The sequence below is a fragment of the Antedon mediterranea genome, chromosome 10 (assembly GCF_964355755.1).
Source record: "Antedon mediterranea chromosome 10, ecAntMedi1.1, whole genome shotgun sequence".
Taxonomy (NCBI): Eukaryota; Metazoa; Echinodermata; class Crinoidea; order Comatulida; family Antedonidae; genus Antedon; species Antedon mediterranea.
In genome coordinates, this window is record NC_092679.1 from 12503698 (window position 1) to 12518358 (window position 14661).

The window sequence follows — 14661 nt, forward strand, 5'->3', positions numbered from 1 at the left end:
TAAAATTAAGTGAATAATGAATAAAATTTAGAGTTTAATACATTTTTAATCTGATTATAAATGTAAACTCAATTAGAGATTTTTTGACATGCGCTCATAAAATAATGGAATCGGCCAGGAACTAAGTTTGTTTATTTTCTGTGTTGAAACGATTAAGCAAGACCGGCTTTGAAAGTGAGATCCTGTCATAGGTAGGAACATGTTAACGTGAGAGCGCTTCTCATTTAAAAATCGGAATTTATAAATCTGTGCTTCTTTTTAATCGCAATTAAAGCAGGTATGTTAAACACTTTTTTGTTCTAATAGCTTAAAAAGTAATATGCATGGATAGGTATGCAGACAGTGATGGTCGGCATTTTCAGGTCAGCCAGCCAGTCGTGTCCCAGGACAGCGGAAAATAAACACTCGACACTACGATAGCATGTGCACTGCAATGTGTTTAACCAGCTTAGACTTAACTGCTTCAACATCACTGCATATGTGCTAATTTATATTCTCCAGTTGTGAGATTTCTGTAATTGTCAAAATATATGGTACTCGATCTAAATTACCTGCATAATATAAATACTAACTAAGCTTGCTTGAAGCAAAAACGAACTGAACGATGTTTTTAAAAATCATCTGCTGCATCCTCTTGCGAATATACATACATAGTATTGCTGTGCTTTGATAGTATTATTCGCCAAAAAGGAAATACATTATTACGGTAATGTATCAACGAAAGATGCGAAAATGCTTAATAATTTTAATCAATTGTGATAGCGATATGCATCTAAAATGTTCTATTAGAGGGGTTTTATTATTATTTAACAACACACAGAGTTGAATTTATTCTTATCAATTACACACAAATTGATCCCAGAGCAATATCACATCATCATACGATCATTATCATCATCATCGTCATTATTCTTTCTGTAAAATCTAGCTACAAGGCAATGTAATAAATCATGGTAATAGTTTTTGTGGCAGTAAATGCCATGTATACAGAATTGCATTAGATTTGTGTAGACTTTATGTAGGATTTCCTACCTAGATTTCAATGTGCCGCAGGTAACACTAAAATCACTGGATCGCATGGCTAATGTAGAATTTATTTACAACAGCGGCGACGATGGGTCTTCCTCGATGAGAAGCCCTAGTTTATTACATAGGGGCATAATGTTATAAAATACTAAAGTAGTAAATACATGAAAGACATGAACTGTGCAACATACTATAGAAATTTTTTTAGGGTTTTTGAGAATGTTTCCCTTTCATCATTTTTCAGAAAATTCAAATATAGAAATATCATTTGTCAATTAGATATTAATAGATGAATGGTTGTGACATGAGCTCTATAATATTAATTAGCAAATTCAATCTTTTAAATTGATTGGTATGCCTTGGTAGCACATCCAATAATAATAGCTGTACCAGGTGTCTTGTAGGTCAATGGTATTAATTAATTAGCGCATCTTATGTTTCTATACAATATACAATAAGTGTATCCATGCCGTTTGATTGCTTGATTTCTTCTTCACTTTCTGATCTGCCATGCAATATTTTCTTCCATTTCAACTATTGAGAAGGTACTATTGCACAGTTTTGCCTTTTTGTAAAAAATGGGAATTTTTGTACTGTATGTATTGACCATCTTTAAAAAGGATATCCTTCAATATAAATTGATATTAAATTTAAAGGGGTATTTAAAATTATAGACCTAAATATTGCGCACCAGAAAAACCCACATGTAGAGTGCGCTTCTGTGGCCAAAGTTTGTTTACAATCATTTGACATAGGGCAGCTAATTAATGGAATACCGTAATAGTTTACAGTAGAACATAAGTGTATTAATTAGATTAATATTAAATGTTTTAAGTCTTCAAGAGGAGAATATTTTCATTTGGCTCTACATCAATACCTGAATAGAAAAGTCAATCTTTCAACTCGTGAAAATAATCTCCCCCATTCAACTTAGGGTGCGTTTATACATCACGCTATTACACACATATTCAAAGTGCCTAAGAGAAATGTGTTGTATAATACCGAAGAGATTCTGTGTAATGAGATTGTAATTGAGAAAAAGGCTACTTGCCTGAATCCTAAAAGTTTGTGGATTCCTGGTTGCTTGGCATGTTGGAAGTGTCATCAGGGTATTGTTTTGACCTCTCCTACAATAAAAGTGCTGTGAAAATGTTGACCAAATCTAGTAGATAACATTAACACTAATCAAATATTAGCATAATTTGGCAAAATTTATCATAGTTTTATCCTAATTTTAAAACATTTTTTTTTTAAATTTTAAACACCGATTTAAAAAATAAATAACTAAAGAAAAAATCTATAAAAAAATAAATAAACAAACATGGAATTGCTAATGCATCTTTGTATGACAGTTGTATATTCTTCAGCAGTTTGGTTTAGTAAAATCAACAAATACACATTAACTCTCTGCCAAATATTTGAGATTCATGTCTACTTATAAAATTCTACAGTAGTGTATTTATCTTTACTAAAATATCTAAACACAGTTTAGATGTTACATGAACTCTTAGTAAGCAATTATCAGAATTGACATTAAATAAATTATGTATACACTGTGTAAAACATGATAGTATTATTTTATTACCACTAGTACTGATGGTCTCAATTTGCATTAATGATATTTTTGATTGAACGCTTACAAGACGTAGATAGCATGGATTCTATATGGCTTTCAGAGAGGTCCAGCTTCACAAATCCCAAGTTGATAATTCTTGTCCAGCAAGACAGAAGCCCCTGCTTTTGCTTACGTGCAAGTGGCGCCTATAATCTCATATGTGAAATACAGTTATGTGATAAATGTTGAAAATAAAACCAAGCCATTTCAATTGCAAATTATTTAGAAATGTGTGCATTAATTTTCAATCATTTATAAACCTTTAAACATCCATAATCATATGCAGTGTCAGTGTTGTGTGTTACTCCCATTTCGGCTTGTTTGAAATACACAACCTAATCAATATATTATTGACAAATTGTACGTAATTGGGGACACATCTAAAGTAGCGTCATGCATATATTTTAATTGTTATTAATTTATACACCTTCATAATGAATGAATAATTATTTACAAAGCAACATGTTTTGACTGATAAATTGCAGGTTGGAATAGTATACAGCATTTATGTTTTAATCAAATTTTTGTATTTTTAATGAATACTGAAATAAAGTAATACATAAGCATTCAGAATTTAAGCAAAATACGTAGTGAAATGCAACAGAGGCTGTGCAATTTAATATTTTAACCTATATTGAAGATACAGATATTAACTCAAGGTTTTAATAAGCTTTGTGACATCACCAATATATTAATTTTCCTACAATTCTATAGTAATTGTTTGCTGGTATACAGTTGTGTTATACATTAAAAAAATTAATTAGGAAAACAAACAAATATACAAAGCAAGTTGGCCAGCGCTTTGTAGGAAATCTAAATGTTATTAACTCATAAATAGATGGTTCACTCAAACAGACAAAAAATGTGTAAGACATGCAGGAATATAATTATGACTATAAGTTTTAGTAGAGCAGTATTGGTCTTAGTTCATAGCGTAAATCGTAAGAACCGCAAGTATTTTTCCAGTATATACATTGAATTATTATTTGACTTGTTTAATCATCACCCTTTTTAGTAGGCTCTATCTATATATAAATTATGGTTAATTCTGAAATAGGCGAGCACAATGCAAAAACTTCGGTACAAATCTCCGCCTTGGATACCTACCTTATCTATCCGAGATGTACCGCGAAACGTAGATTTGATAACATTAGTGTTTACGCCGACGCTATTGTTCCATATTTTTATCTTAGGAAGATATTATAAAGAGTTTTTTAACAACATTTATGATTTCAACATTAGATTTTCGTCTCAATTTCAATTCTTCCTGGTCAAAGTAATTTCCGGGTTTAAGATAAGTTCACCTTACAACAACCTGGTTTCAAATATTTTCTCTCTTTTAAACACAAGGGAGCAGTTAAAATAATAGATTTGACCCTAAAGGTGACTGGAAACAGGCACTTTCCATCAATCAATACAGTGTCCCTTTGGAAGACGAAAAAAAAATCAGATAATAGGAGTGCAGCTTAAGTTGGCCATTAGTCATAGCCATTTCAGTTTTTTGTTTATTTTAAAACATACCATGCGTGTGTGAAGGTACAGTAGTTAAATTATACTGCAAATTAATAAAGATCAAATTAAATATACGTCATAAAGAATCAGAATATATTGTGGGGAATAGTATTATAAAATTACATAGGGAGATTTGATGATAAGACATTTTTCGAATGAAATCCCGATAGCTGAGTTTTATTGAGGAAGCTTGCAGAAATAACTGTAGGCTATCTTCCTGTGTCCCGTTAGGACCGAGATGTCTGCCCATGTTGCAAGCCGTAATGTCTTCTTTCTTGGGCCCACTCTGTTACGGCAGTTTCAAAAGATGATTAAATTAAATAATGTATTAATAATTATTAGGATGGTATTCATTTGAATAAACGCCTCTCCAATAAAACATCACTTTGAATAATACCCCCCCCCCCCCCCACATTTGTTATTCTTTTTTACCACTTTTCATATCTACTGTATTAGAGGATTTCATTTGATTATAAATGTTACCATATTATTAAAACTAAAAAATTTAACATATATCCCTCGAATAAGCACCTCCCTCAAATGACCTCCGCCTCCCCAAAGGGCCCTACCAAACAATAAAAACTATACTTTAAAATGTTATTAATCATCTAAAACACTGTGAAACAAAGTAGTTTAGTTTTACGAATGTCAAGCATGTTCAATAATGGTAACCGACAGAAAACGTATAAGGAGAACATTATCATTCCGAGAACCATCGTCTACACTTCCTAGAGGGGGAGCGAGCGAAGCGAGCTCACCCTCTAGTAGTCTAAATGTTGATAAATAAATGTATATTAATGAATTAGTCCCATAAATATGAATATTTACAATAAAGTCTAATGTAAAACAAAACCTTATGGACATCTGTACTATTAAGGGCACATCCCTATTAAAAATGATATTTTTCATAACATATAAACAAGATCAATTATATTATTTTAACACTACAACTAAGCCCCATTAAGAAGAAACCTCTATTAAGGGGACACCTTTTTTGTTATCATGAATGTGTCTTAGGAGTTTCACTTTAGTGTGTTTTCAACAGTATGCATTTCTGATCTGACATGCCATTTCATACATTTCCCCATCCGTGGTAATCTCAGATTTTTCTTTTTACATTCTGTTGATAACATTTAAAATATCTGCTGTGTTTTATCTGTTACAATTTGTCATAAATGTAAAACATTACATAAAATCACAAAAAAATGAGGAAAATATAAATATTTCAACTATAACATCGATTATTATGTGCCATCTATCATTTTTCTATGTGTGGTAAGAAAATTAAATTTTCAAAGCACAGTGCTATAAAATATCATACGCTGAATATTTTGACGCCTGGATGTTTATGCAACAATTATAGAAAATGTCACTGTAGCAGTGTAATTTCCCAGGTGGCCATTTGTAGGTGGAAACAGAGGCTATCGAGGTGTAGATACACATTGACTAAGCTACACCATGTCAATACAAACAACTAAAGGCCTAACAGTTAGTTACTTGAAATAAATATGTTAAAAGAGAATTTTGTTTTCACAATGTTTTATAATATTACAACTCAAAGTAACCAATCACTATTGATATTTGCATCAACTTTTCGGTGAAAAGATAAAAGTAATCCGCAAAACGACAAGGAAAATGTGCATCAACGATTTATCATCCGATCAATCAATTTATGATAATCTCTCCTAGCCATCAGGCGTGCTTGTTATAATAGTTGTCTGATACAGATGGAATTGTGAAAGTAACTATAGGTGATTAAAACAGGTAATATGAAATTGATTTTTGAGTAGTGTTCAGATTAGCATTGATACTGGTTAATCCACTCACAGACTATTGTTATTTCTATTTATATTAAATCCTTAATCCATCATATTGACGTTCACTGGATACGGCTAATTATTCCTACTTGTAAAAACAGTAGTGGATTTAACATAGCCTATATGGCCTTATACCATGTTGAGACACCGGTCCTCATCTGATCACGGATGTTGCGCAACTTTTGGCCCGGTTAGGTTTGGATGCGAGACCATCTGTGAAAATCGGGTGCTATATAGACAAAAGGTGCTGGACTTCCATCAGACATTTAAAATCGGCACTGGTGACTCTTATTGCAGCCCCCTGCATCTATGATCAGCCTCAGATGTATTGTCTCTGCCTTTCCTCTGGTAAAGCCAAGCACTGGGCAAGAGAATCCATTGATCAATGATAGGACCAACTTAGGTGCTTTAAACAGTCTTGGCTTATTTTCATCCATCATACAGATGAATGTAAGACTATAATTGACATTGTTGTTCGCGACAGACCTCAGCTATAAATTAAAAAAAATATTCTCACCATAATCATCTTGAATTAGTTTATCTTATATCATAAATCAAATTTCACGAATTAATTACAAATGTATATTGTTAAATGCTCATAATTAGTGTCTTATGTTTGATAATAGGCCTTTTTTAATTTGTTTTATACTTATGCTATACTACACCCTCTCCTTCCTGCTCACTGGGTTCTGTAGTGTACAGTAGTTGAGATACACCCTCTCCTTCCTGCTCACTGGGCTCTGTAGTGTACAGTAGTTGAGATAAGAAAATCTTCCTATGTAGAAAGTTACAGTCAATACAAACTTTTGTTTTCTTTCTATTAACTTTATATGAAAATCTTTGGTACAATTTACTACCAACTCTTTTCACTTTTCAACATGACATGATCAGATGAACATTTTTTATGTGAAGAGAAAAAAAAACTGTATGTAAATTACAACATAAATTTGTTTCCAATATAGGTGAAAAGATACTGAGTCAATTTATTAGCAACTTTTTGCCATTGAGCAACACAAACATCCTATTTTGGGAATTTATGTATCCTGCATAAACTTTAGAATGCATCTCATAATGACGGAGATTTGCGATTGATGAATTAATAGAATTGTCAGCATGAAATATTAGTACATCCACATCTAAATATCATTGCCAAATTATAGATTATATTATCTTTCTTCTACACGCTTCTACCTCCAGGCGATTTAAATGAACATTTTCAAATAATATATTAAAACTATTGACCGGCATACTTTCACGATTGAGCATGAAAACGTGTCTCATTTAATGAGCGTTAACAAAATACTGAAGAGTATCAGTACATTTTTTTAGTATTGGTTTTTTTTAACAGAATTATAATATTGATACACACCTAACTGTATTCTTGCCATTTGATTGGTTGATTATGTATCACATGCCATGCATTATTGGATCCATCCTCATGATTGGGGTGTAAATTGCACTTTGAGGGATTTTGTAAAGAATTTTGCTGTTAAAACCAACTTTAGTGTGCAGCCAAATTGTAAGCACGTAATTTTTAAATTGGCATAGGCCCTAGTTTTCAACATTCAATGCAAGTAATTTTATAAACAAATGGTTGAAGAATGGTTATGATTTCTTGGTTTTTCCAGAAAGATTTACTGTAGTATAAATTGGCTTTCAACTTGTATTTTAAAATGGTGTACAAAAATATAAACACTAAATAAACACTTGTCTAGTAGTGGTAGACTAGACATACATTAACAATGAGCAAACAGAAGGTATACTTTGTCAATTGAATTGATAAAAGTACAATGTATTTGACTTTTGTTATATTTACCTACAGTAGATATGATTAGATAGTACATTTGATATGATCAATTAGGGGTCTACTGTATATATCTCATTGAACTCTTCAGATTTATTTTTAAATTCTCAGAACATATAATAAAAAACAATATAATATAGAAATGAATAGTCTAATAATTGTTGTTTAATTAGTGAGTACCAATCACAATAAAAAAGTGAGATATTTCCCTTTAATCCTAAGAATTTTCCCTAAATTGAAAGAAACAATTAAGGATTTCACTAAAGTTCACTAAGTATTCACAAAGGTTTAAATTTAAGTGAAATCCTTAACTGGGTCTATTTTCCCCTTTAATTTTAAGTGTGATTGTGGATAAAAATTCTCATAATGAAACAGTGTGTATCGTTCCAAACATCTGATGCAAGAGTCGCTATCTCTTGCTTTCTTTAAGTCCTGACTCAAATCCCATCTTTTCTCTCTAATTTAATTTTTTATTCATTTTTTTTTTATAATACACATTTGCATTTGCACATGGTTGTTATTTAGAGAGACGTTTCACTGTATATGCACTATATAAGTGTATTACCATTTACATTACCTGTTAAGCAATGCTAGGAGAGTTGACCAATAAAATGTGACAGTTTGAATAATCTATCACTTGTGATTGGTTGAATCACTTAAGCTTGGTTCCCACTAGAACGTAACGCAAGGACGTAAACGCAACGCAAGCATGTTGACCAATGACAAGCAAAGTTATAGATAGTTAGCAATCACAAGCGAATAAGCCATCGCTTGTGATTGGTCAATTCACTTACGTTACGTCCTTGCGTTGCGTCGCTAGTGGGAACCACGCTTTACATTACATTATATCCTTGTGTTGTGTATCTATTGGAAACCAAATATTGACTATTATGGTAATCTTAAGAATAAAATCCAAAATAAATATTTTGAGAACGTGTAACTGTGATAAATGTACTCCATGTGTGAAGTACTTTGTAATTTTAATTACTGCTATAAAAACTAATTTTGTAAACATTTTGGAGTCATTATTCATAATTTTGTAGACAACATGATAAAGTTGTGAACTGAAATAGCATATATATATATAGGTCACTTTGTATAACGTGGCATATTCCGATAGAGCGTTTCTCCATTTGATTAAACTTTAATAAGTTTTATAAAACCATGAATGTAGATTGAATATGTACAGTATACTATAAATTATAATGATTTCTTCATAATTAGATTTTGTAAGATTTATTTGAGAAAATGTCCATACACACAAAGCACAATTTTGAAAATAAAAATGATAATGTGTACTGTAAATGAGTTTGGGTTTTCCCTCTCTCGTATAATTGCTTCTGAAAGGTCTGCCTAAAACACCTCCATGTCCCACCCACCACCCACTCTAAAAAACCCGAAAACATGATGTCCAGTTACTGCTATCACTTTGTAAAGCAATTACTTAGGCTAGTTAGTGTATGATTGATTTATCCCCTGAATCTATGGCTTATCCAGAGACATTTAGTACGTAAATGCACGTGAATATGCTGATAATCCAGTATATTATGTACATTAATTATTATTAACTATTACTGTATACCAGCTAAAATCATGTAATGCATAGAGTTAAATTTAAAATGCATTTACTGCTTTCTAATCTTTAAAGTTAAATTAAAATTTATGAAATGTGATTGCAACTTGCTTTAGTTTTAAGTGTAAAGTATACCCGTTGGTGACATGTGCAGAATGTGAACGAAACTATAATGAATTCCATGACGTAGCGTTTTAAGTAAAAGATTATTTCTCTGTTTTTAGAATACTTGCATTTATTAGTCTACTTGAATATGATGTACTTCATGGGATTATCTCAATGAATTCCAATTCTCACTAAATCATGATTTATTTCTAACCTTGTTTGATACAAAATATAGCCTTAGGAAACCAAGGAATTTCATAGAATAATTGAATATAGATTCTATGATATTTGTTGTATTTATCATAATATTCCACAATGTTATATACACCATACACTAAATTTAAAATGTTATTCTTCTTAAATATTTCATTATATTTTTTCAAGAGGTTCCCACTTCAGTTTTGGGCCATTGGCCCATGGTTTTCCAAATTTTTAATAAATAAATAAATGGTGTATAATTGAAGTAATAATGATAAATAAATAAAAGATAGATAAAGCTGAAAAAAGAGGAACAACATTTCGACTTCATCATTATTTGTCTGTTAATTAAACATACTTTAATTAGAATAATAATTAAATGAATCTTTATTTTGTAAAGCTTCATTCACAAGGCCATATGCAATAAATGCAATGCAAAATTAAATATGAATAATGATGATACTATAAAGTACATTTTCACATTTTTTAAATTCACCAAATTCAATTTTAGTAAGTTATTGAAAAATAAACAGCATTTTTGTTTATGTTTAGATAAATTTAATTTTCACTACACAGTCATTAATGTCATTTTGAAATGACCATTACAATTTTGTACTGTAAACATGACTACACATGTTTGACTGACAATATTCAATGAATACTGACATGAAACATTTTACTGGTTGAAATGATATCATTCAAAATAATGGAGAACTGTGTACTGTAGTATTTGACATTTTTTTTGTACATTAGATTAATTTTTTAAATGACTAGTAATTTATACCAAACATTTTAATTTACTGTTTAGTAATAATGGTTAGACTATTGAACATTGTATTGCTCAATTGATTGATGACGACTGAGGACACAAGGCCTTTTGACAGTTAGCACTGTATTGGTCCACTGTTCAATGTGTGTAGTTAAAATTTCAGTAAAATCTGAGGAAATATCAATAATTTTACTCAATTAACCTCGTACTCCTGTTTAGTTTTAACAAATCTTATCGTAGAACCCGGGTTAGCATGCGAATAAGAATAGTTTATACTATACCTTAGAATTATTATTACATATATACATATAAATTGTGGCCCATTCAAAGGGTTATTTAGGACTATCGCATTGATCATGTGGTCGACCTTCAGAAACCTAATGAATGTGGTCAATACGAAAACGAAAACGAGTCAAAATCTTATCTACCTTTTTTTAATACCTGATTCCATAATACAGCATCACATGAGACAGGTATAGCATAACATAACCCATAACCTTACATGATACAGGCACAACATACATGAGATGTATTACACAATTTTCCTATGATACTGGAAAAATATTGAGAATATATAATGAAAATCAGGTACTTTCTTTGACAAAGTAACATAATTTATAACACAATAAAATTAAAAGTTTAATGTATTTTAAAATTGTTTTTCTTGTGGCTGAAAACAAAATGACATTATTTATTTTAATGCATAACATTCATTTAACACTTTTATTAAAGCATTTACTCCATAAAAGTAGTGTTAATTGGAAATTAATTGCTGACTTTACTCTGGTAATGACTCTTTATACTCTGATAAGCCTTTGATTAATAGCATGGCTTTGTACAACATTTAACCTTCGCAGGACTTTAGCTGGATGCATACATAGTTTCAAACAGAGAGATTCGAAATCTGTGACAGACTTTACCAATTGACTAGAGGGTGGTGAAGGAAGGAAAATATAGTATTTGGACAAATTTTCAAGAACCGGTTTAATGGCAATCAGAATATAGCAGTCAAGGTGTTAGAATGGAATTTAACTGTTTATCACTGTGCAACTTTTAGCTGCAACTCAAAATAATGGTTATATGATTTCACGTTTGACGGCCTGAGCTCATTGTATTTTGGGTAATATTTACGTTCGTCGATGAATATGTTATAATACATCTGTTTATATTATGGATTAGGTCATAGGTCATTATGATGTTTTTGTTTTGCAATTCTGTACAAACAGAACAACATCTGTAGTTTTATATAACGGATGATATACATATTCACCACCCACTCAATCCTTGGAAGTAATTTGGCATCATACAGACCATAGGACTTATTAATAATTAATTTACTAATAAATATAAATTGTGAAAACATCATTGAATCATAATTAAATGATATGACAGATTTCCATGAAATGAATATTGAGCTGGTTGCAGCTAGTGCTACTGCACTAAACACTGTATAATATTATTGAACAGGTACATACACTTTCACAGGTACATACACTTTCACAGGGCCATCCACCAGTACGGTTGCTGGTAAGGTTTCCAATATTTTAGGCCTTTGACAACTCACACAGGGATTTTGTTCACATTTTTGCGACCATCACTCCACTTTAATTTGTGTGGGTAGCACCATATCAGGCTTTTTTAACATTATTATCATAACACATAACATTGTAGCTGGCAAAACATTCCTGTTTTTTTAACTGTAAATAATACACTGTTTCTTTTTATGGAGTAAATAAAGATGAGCAGCAGACTACTGTATGCATTTAGTTTATTCGCATACAGTATCTACCAACCCTATCAATTAACCCAGAAATCTAGCAGTCTATTTCATCCTAGCATACCAGGATAAACCTGACAGAAAGCCTATATGATCTCCTGAGGGAGAGTCATGATGCTAAAAACTTTCTTGAATATCCCTCTATAATAATGGACAAATTTAATCAATTCCTTACTTCTTAGTATGTAATTAATAGGTAATTACTTAAAAATAGAAAATTAAAGTCTAGAGTATATTATACAAACTCATAGTTTTCAATATTAGTCAATATGTTTCTTGGTATAATAGGACCTGTATCTGAAGCTGCAATATACTGGTTAAAAAAACATACTCTAGCCAGCTATGTCCCAGGAGGACATATTCATTAATAAGCTGTTTCATAGTGGTAGCTTTAGTATCTAAGGTCGACAGTTTTGCAAATTTGTAATCTCCACTAATTTATAGGTCCCAGCTGCTGGACCCAAAAAACGTCTGGGTAAAGAGAGTCTATGAGGGCTCACGGTTGAACGATTTTGGATTCTCGCCCTTTGATTGGTTGACACGAATCAACAGATTGTGGAAGAATTTTGTACCACCGTGAAGTCGCGTTGTCTCTAGAGGGTATTCAGTTGCATGCCTATAGTACAGGTTGAGGTCACACACAAACAGGCTACAGCACATTGAAGTTCAAAATTGATCATTTTTAAATGCCATTTTTGAATTCGTAGATTAATATTTCTTGCCAAATAATACATTTCAAATGCAGTGTATGCAATTAACTAGTGAAAAAATGGGCATGTGATTCATAATTGAAGAACTATCTGTGATTTGCGTGTATTTTTGCGATTAAAGGACATCTTTTTAATAATTAATCATAAGTTAATCAAAAGAACAATGATTAATGTTGAAATGTCGTTTTTGTAAGAAATATTTCTTGTTTAATAACAAATAAAGTTGTTACATAAACCGCATTTCTGCTAAATGTAAAACGTTTAAATCACTGTCGTTGATTATCATCATTACCCGAAACATGGGTCAAGACATTACAGTGTAGTTGACCAAAGTTCAACAGTAGCCATAACAATCATAACCATTTTGATTTTGCAATAATTGGTTAATTGGCTTTCCAACAAGTCAGTTATTTGAAATTGTTCTTGTTTCTACTGAAAAGAAAATGTCGGTAATTTGTTTACACCGTAGTTACCAACCGTCTCTCATCGTGCGGGATGGTCCCGCATTTCAATGCGGGATCAATTTTTAATGAAAACATGCATTTTGAACAAACACATGCATGACCACATATTTGTCACGCAATTAGCAGAAGTATATGCATGATTATTTTTTATCACAATTTGAGAGGAAAATGCATTCAAATTAATTTATATATATATTAAAATTATAGAACATTATGCAAGTATTCATATTATAACACCACACATATCAACAAAAATACGTAATATCAGGCAAAAATTACAATCAATATTTAATTTAATTTAAACGTTTTTGCTCTTTGCTGAAACAGACACATAGGCCTACAGTCAAATTTAAGTTTTGGTAGATATAAAGCAATAGCCGCTTAAATTATTAGAATTAACTTAAATTTGACATTTTTACCATTTAAAGACAACAAAATTATCACAATAGGCCTACCGTATATAGTATTTAATTTGACTTAAAATGTAGTTGGTAACCTTAAGTTAGATTGAACAAAATTGTAAGCAACATGTCTTTAAATACAGTATATTAGGAATATTGCAATATCAAAACAGTTATTATTTTATAGTAGTACATTAAATGACAAGTATCTATATTATCTATTCCATGTCTAACGTACCCAAGATATACTGTGAAATGGTCAAATGGACTTATAAATAGTTTGAAATGACACTTTAGAGATTTTATGGTTGACTACACAGCTCAGTGAATACCACTACTATAGCTTAATACAGACTGCGCATATTCATACACAGACTAATTTGCCTCCAGAATTTGATAGCAAATCCTCTGATAGTTTGGTTTATTAATACATTGTGTGCAACAAACGTTATGAATGAATGAATATTATTGTTTAATTAAATGTTGCATAATTTGAATCTTTTTCTCTTAGACAATGTTAATATACAGTCACTGTTAGGCCTTAAATTTGATTGGATATAAATATTGCATAGTCTAATCAGCTAAATCTAGAAATGCTAGTGCTGTCCATAAATTTCTTCTCAAATATTCCGTGTTTGAAATGTAATTACAATAATGCGAATGTTCGACTTTTTTGGATCAGAAAATTCTGGTTTTAGTTTAAGTTTAAGGAATTTGATGAGTGAGTTGATGTGAATTTGTTGAGATGTTTTAAAAGCTGTATCTATTTTGTACACACAGCATCAGTTAGTTTATTTAAAATGAGTGTAAAATAATAATTTGTAAGAATATTTCTTATTAAAAAAGTCAAGTCATTCAAGTGGACTAATTTATGCCAACAAATAGTTTGC

At 31.1% G+C, this 14661-nt stretch overlaps 1 protein-coding gene across 3 annotated transcripts in view; it reads left to right on the plus strand.

The window, feature by feature from the left end:
* The first annotated feature begins 121 nt into the window (after window positions 1–121).
* Window positions 122–14661, plus strand: part of LOC140059797 (neurexin-3-like) — an 84122-nt gene continuing 69582 nt past the window's right edge. For all 3 annotated transcript variants that reach the window (XM_072105714.1, XM_072105716.1, XM_072105718.1), the window contains exon 1: window positions 122–277. The gene's annotated coding sequence lies outside the window, so the exon portion shown is untranslated. The remainder of the gene's footprint in view (window positions 278–14661) is intronic.